We start from the raw sequence: 7,385 nt of genomic DNA, 5'->3' as shown, positions 1-7,385 counted from the left end.
TTACTGCAAACCTAATGGAAACACCTTAGGTTAACTTCCCACATGATTCTGAGATGTCTGAAAGTGGTTTCATGCCACTGCAGTGTAAGACAAAAAAGTTGTTTTCTCAGTGCATGCAATGCTTTGACAGTACAAGTAGTATACATTTCAATTTTACACCAAAGTACTTACTGCAAACCTAATGGAAACACCTTAGGTTAACTTCCCACATGATTCTGAGATGTCTGAAAGTGGTTTCATGCCACTGCAGTGTAAGACAAAAAAGTTGTTTTCTCAGTGCATGCAATGCTTTGACAATACAAGTAGTATACATTTCAATTTTGCACCAAAGTACTTACTGCAAACCTAATGGAAACACCTTAGGTTAACTTCCCACATGATTCTGAGATGTCTGAAAGTGGTTTCATGCCACTGCAGTGTAAGACAAAAAAGTTGTTTTCTCAGTGCATGCAATGCTTTGACAGTACAAGTAGTATACATTTCAATTTTGCACCAAAGTACTTACTGCAAACCTAATGGAAACACCTTAGGTTAACTTCCCACATGATTCTGAGATGTCTGAAAGTGGTTTCATGCCACTGCAGTGTAAGACAAAAAAGTTGTTTTCTCAGTGCATACAATGCTTTGACAATACAAGTAGTATACATTTCAATTTTGCACCAAAGTACTTACTGCAAACCTAATGGAAACACCTTAGGTTAACTTCCCACATGATTCTGAGATGTCTGAAAGTGGTTTCATGCCACTGCAGTGTAAGACAAAAAAGTTGTTTTCTCAGTGCATAGAAAGCTTTGACAATACAAGTGGTATACATTTCAATTTTGCACCAAAGTACTTACTGCAAACCTAAAGGAAACACCTTAGGTTAACTTCCCACATGATTCTGAGATGTCTGAAAGTTGTTTCATGCCTGTGCAGTGTAAGACAAAAAAGTTGATTTCTCAGTGCATACAATGCTTTGACAATACAAGTAGTATACATTTCAATTTTACACCAAAGTACTTACTGCAAACCTAATGGAAACACCTTAGGTTAACTTCCCACATGATTCTCAGATGTCTGAAAGTGGTTTCATGCCACTGCAGTGTAAGACAAAAAAGGTGTTTTCTCACTGCATGCAATACTTTGACAGTACAAGCAGTATACATTTCAATTTTACACCAAAGTACTTACTGCAAACCTAATGGAAACACCTTAGGTTAACTTCCCACATGATTCTGAGATGTCTGAAAGTGGTTTCATGCCACTGCAGTGTAAGACAAAAAAGTTGTTTTCTCAGTGCATACAATGCTTTGACAATACAAAAGTATACATTTCAATTTTGCACCAAAGTACTTACTGCAAACCTAATGGAAACACCTTAGGTTAACTTCCCACATGATTCTGAGATGTCTGAAAGTGGTTTCATGCCACTGCAGTGTAAGACAAAAAAGTTGTTTTCTCAGTGCATGCAATACTTTGACAGTACAAGCAGTATACATTTCAATTTTACACCAAAGTACTTACTGCAAACCTAATGGAAACACCTTAGGTTAACTTCCCACATGATTCTGAGATGTCTGAAAGTGGTTTCATGCCACTGCAGTGTAAGACAAAAAAGTTGTTTTCTCTGTGCATACAAAGCTTTGACAATACAAGTGGTATACATTTCAATTTTGCACCAAAGTACTTACTGCAAACCTAAAGGAAACACCTTAGGTTAACTTCCCACATGATTCTGAGATGTCTGAAAGTTGTTTCATGCCTGTGCAGTGTAAGACAAAAAAGTTGATTTCTCAGTGCATACAATGCTTTGACAATACAAGTAGTATACATTTCAATTTTACACCAAAGTACTTACTGCAAACTAATGGAAACACCTTAGGTTAACTTCCCACATGATTCTGAGATGTCTGAAAGTGGTTTCATGCCACTGCAGTGTAAGACAAAAAAGTTGTTTTCTCAGTGCATGCAATGCTTTGACAGTACAAGCAGTATACATTTCAATTTTACACCAAAGTACTTACTGCAAACCTAATGGAAACACTTTAGGTTAACTTCCCACATGATTCTGAGATGTCTGAAAGTGGTTTCATGCCACTGCAGTGTAAGACAAAAAAGTTGTTTTCTCAGTGCATGCAATGCTTTGACAGTACAAGTAGTATACATTTCAATTTTACACCAAAGTACTTACTGCAAACTAATGGAAACACCTTAGGTTAACTTCCCACATGATTCTGAGATGTCTGAAAGTGGTTTCATGCCACTGCAGTGTAAGACAAAAAAGTTGTTTTCTCAGTGCATGCAATGCTTTGACAATACAAGTAGTATACATTTCAATTTTACAACAAACTACTTACTGCAAACCTAATGGAAACACTTTAGGTTAACTTCCCACATGATTCTGAGATGTCTGAAAGTGGATTCATGCCACTGCAGTGTAAGACAAAAAAGTTGTTTTCTCAGTGCATACAAAGCTTTGACAATACAAGTGGTATACATTTCAATTTTACACCAAAGTACTTACTGCAAACCTAATGGAAACACCTTAGGTTAACTTCCCACATGATTCTGAGATGTCTGAAAGTGGTTTCATGCCACTGCAGTGTAAGACAAAAAAGTTGTTTTCTCAGTGCATGCAATGCTTTGACAATACAAGTAGTATACATTTCAATTTTACACCAAAGTACTTACTGCAAACTAATGGAAACACCTTAGGTTAACTTCCCACATGATTCTGAGATGTCTGAAAGTGGTTTCATGCCACTGCAGTGTAAGACAAAAAAGTTGTTTTCTCAGTGCATACAATGCTTTGACAATACAAGTGGTATACATTTCAATTTTGCACCAAAGTACTTACTGCAAACCTAATGGAAACACCTTAGGTTAACTTCCCACATGATTCTGAGATGTCTGAAAGTGGTTTCATGCCACTGCAGTGTAAGACAAAAAAGTTGTTTTCTCAGTGCATGCAATGCTTTGACAATACAAGTAGTATACATTTCAATTTTACACCAAAGTACTTACTGCAAACCTAATGGAAACACCTTAGGTTAACTTCCCACATGATTCTGAGATGTCTGAAAGTGGTTTCATGCCACTGCAGTGTAAGACAAAAAAGTTGTTTTCTCAGTGCATGCAATGCTTTGACAATACAAGTAGTATACATTTCAATTTTGCACCAAAGTACTTACTGCAAACCTATAGGAAACACCTTAGGTTAACTTCCCACATGATTCTGAGATGTCTGAAAGTTGTTTCATGCCACTGCAGTGTAAGACAAAAAAGTTGTTTTCTCAGTGCATACAATGCTTTGACAATACAACTAGTATACATTTCAATTTTACACCAAAGTACTTATAGCAAACCTAATGGAAACACCTTAGGTTAACATCCCACAAACAAGTGGTATACATTTCAATTTTACACCAAAGTTCTTACTGCAAACTAATGGAAACACCTTAGGTTAACTTCCCACATGATTCTGAGATGTCTGAAAGTGGTTTCATGCCACTGCAGTGTAAGACAAAAAAGTTGTTTTCTCAGTGCATGCAATGCTTTGACAGTACAAGTAGTATACATTTCAATTTTACACCAAAGTACTTACTGCAAACTAATGGAAACACCTTAGGTTAACTTCCCACATGATTCTGAGATGTCTGAAAGTGGTTTCATGCCACTGCAGTGTAAGACAAAAAAGTTGTTTTCTCAGTGCATGCAATGCTTTGACAATACAAGTGGTATACATTTCAATTTTGCACCAAAGTACTTACTGCAAACCTAATGGAAACACCTTAGGTTAACTTCCCACATGATTCTGAGATGTCTGAAAGTGGTTTCATGCCACTGCAGTGTAAGACAAAAAAGTTGTTTTCTCAGTGCATGCAATGCTTTGACAGTACAAGTAGTATACATTTCAATTTTACACCAAAGTACTTACTGCAAACCTAATGGAAACACCTCAGATTAACTTCCCACATGATTCTGAGATGTCTGAAAGTGGTTTCATGCCACTGCAGTGTAAGACAAAAAAGTTGTTTTCTCAGTGCATACAATGCTTTGACAATACAAGTGGTATACATTTCAATTTTGCACCAAAGTACTTACTGCAAACCTAATGGAAACACCTTAGGTTAACTTCCCACATGATTCTGAGATGTCTGAAAGTGGTTTCATGCCACTGCAGTGTAAGACAAAAAAGTTGTTTTCTCAGTGCATACAATGCTTTGACAATACAAGTGGTATACATTTCAATTTTACACCAAAGTACTTACTGCAAACTAATGGAAACACCTTAGGTTAACTTCCCACATGATTCTGAGATGTCTGAAAGTGGTTTCATGCCTGTGCAGTGTAAGACAAAAAAGTTGATTTCTCAGTGCATACAAAGCTTTGACAATACAAGTAGTATTCATTTCAATTTTAAACCAAAGTACTTACTGCAAACTAATGGAAACACCTTAGGTTAACTTCCCACATGATTCTGAGATGTCTGAAAGTGGTTTCATGCCACTGCAGTGTAAGACAAAAAAGTTGTTTTCTCAGTGCATGCAATGCTTTGACAGTACAAGCAGTATACATTTCAATTTTGCACCAAAGTACTTACTGCAAACCTAATAGAAACACCTTAGGTTAACTTCCCACATGATTCTGAGATGTCTGAAAGTGGTTTCATGCCACTGCAGTGTAAGACAAAAAAGTTGTTTTCTCAGTGCATGCAATGCTTTGACAGTACAGGTGGTATACATTTCAATTTTACACCAAAGTACTTACTGCAAACCTAATGGAAACACCTCAGGTTAACTTCCCACATGATTCTGAGATGTCTGAAAGTGGTTTCATGCCACTGCAGTGTAAGACAAAAAAGTTGTTTTCTCAGTGCATACAATGCTTTGACAGTACAAGCAGTATACATTTCAATTTTACACCAAAGTACTTACTGCAAACCTAATGGAAACACCTTAGGTTAACTTCCCACATGATTCTGAGATGTCTGAAAGTGGTTTCATGCCACTGCAGTGTAAGACAAAAAAGTTGTTTTCTCTGTGCATACAAAGCTTTGACAATACAAGTGGTATACATTTCAATTTTGCACCAAAGTACTGACTGCAAACCTAAAGGAAACACCTTAGGTTAACTTCCCACATGATTCTGAGATGTCTGAAAGTTGTTTCATGCCTGTGCAGTGTAAGACAAAAAAGTTGATTTCTCAGTGCGTACAATGCTTTGACAATACAAGTAGTGTACCTTTCAATATTACACCAAAGTACTTACTGCAAACTAATGGAAACACCGTAGTTTAACTTCCCACATGATTCTGAGATGTCTGAAAGTGGTTTCATGCCACTGCAGTGTAAGACAAAAAAGGTGTTTTCTCACTGCATGCAATACTTTGACAGTACAAGCAGTATACATTTCAATTTTACACCAAAGTACTTACTGCAAACTAATGGAAACACCTTAGGTTAACTTCCCACATGATTCTGAGATGTCTGAAAGTGGTTTCATGCCACTGCAGTGTAAGACAAAAAAGTTGTTTTCTCAGTGCATGCAATGCTTTGACAGTACAGGTAGTATACATTTCAATTTTACACCAAAGTACTTACTGCAAACCTAATGGAAACACCTCAGGTTAACTTCCCACATGATTCTGAGATGTCTGAAAGTGGTTTCATGCCACTGCAGTGTAAGACAAAAAAGTTGTTTTCTCAGTGCATACAATGCTTTGACAATACAAGTGGTATACATTTCAATTTTACACCAAAGTACTTACTGCAAACCTAATGGAAACACCTTAGGTTAACTTCCCACATGATTCTGAGATGTCTGAAAGTGGTTTCATGCCACTGCAGTGTAAGACAAAAAAGTTGTTTTCTCAGTGCATACAATGCTTTGACAATACAAGTAGTATACATTTCAATTTTACACCAAAGTACTTACTGCAAACCTAATGGAAACACCTTAGGTTAACTTCCCACATGATTCTGAGATGTCTGAAAGTGGTTTCATGCCACTGCAGTGTAAGACAAAAAAGTTGTTTTCTCAGTGCATGCAATGCTTTGAAAGTACAAGTAGTATACATTTCAATTTTACACCAAAGTACTTACTGCAAACCTAATGGAAACACCTTAGGTTAACTTCCCACATGATTCTGAGATGTCTGAAAGTGGTTTCATGCCACTGCAGTGTAAGACAAAAAAGTTGTTTTCTCAGTGCATACAATGCTTTGACAATACAAGTAGTATACATTTCAATTTTACACCAAAGTACTTACTGCAAACCTAATGGAAACACCTTAGATTAACTTCCCACATGATTCTGAGATGTCTGAAAGTGGTTTCATGCCACTGCAGTGTAAGACAAAAAAGTTGTTTTCTCAGTGCATAGAAAGCTTTGACAATACAAGTGGTATACATTTCAATTTTGCACCAAAGTACTTACTGCAAACCTAAAGGAAACACCTTAGGTTAACTTCCCACATGATTCTGAGATGTCTGAAAGTTGTTTCATGCCTGTGCAGTGTAAGACAAAAAAGTTGATTTCTCAGTGCATACAATGCTTTGACAATACAAGTAGTATACATTTCAATTTTACACCAAAGTACTTACTGCAAACTAATGGAAACACCTTAGGTTAACTTCCCACATGATTCTGAGATGTCTGAAAGTGGTTTCATGCCACTGCAGTGTAAGACAAAAAAGTTGTTTTCTCAGTGCATGCAATGCTTTGACAGTACAAGCAGTATACATTTCAATTTTACACCAAAGTACTTACTGCAAACCTAATGGAAACACCTTAGGTTAACTTCCCACATGATTCTGAGATGTCTGAAAGTGGTTTCATGCCACTGCAGTGTAAGACAAAAAAGTTGTTTTCTCAGTGCATACAAAGCTTTGACAATACAAGTGGTATACATTTCAATTTTGCACCAAAGTACTTACTGCAAACCTAATGGAAACACCTTAGGTTAACTTCCCACATGATTCTGAGATGTCTGAAAGTTGTTTCATGCCTGTGCAGTGTAAGACAAAAAAGTTGTTTTCTCAGTGCATACAATGCTTTGACAGTACAAGCAGTATACATTTCAATTTTACACCAAAGTACTTACTGCAAACCTAATGGAAACACCTTAGGTTAACTTCCCACATGATTCTGAGATGTCTGAAAGTGGTTTCATGCCACTGCAGTGTAAGACAAAAAAGTTGTTTTCTCAGTGCATACAAAGCTTTGACAATACAAATGGTATACATTTCAATTTTGCACCAAAGTACTTACTGCAAACCTAAAGGAAACACCTTAGGTTAACTTCCCACATGATTCTGAGATGTCTGAAAGTTGTTTCATGCCTGTGCAGTGTAAGACAAAAAAGTTGATTTCTCAGTGCATACAATGCTTTGACAATACAA

Source organism: Mobula hypostoma, chromosome 10, assembly GCF_963921235.1.
Source record: "Mobula hypostoma chromosome 10, sMobHyp1.1, whole genome shotgun sequence".
Lineage (NCBI taxonomy): Eukaryota > Metazoa > Chordata > Chondrichthyes > Myliobatiformes > Myliobatidae > Mobula > Mobula hypostoma.
This window is presented reverse-complemented; position numbering follows the sequence as displayed.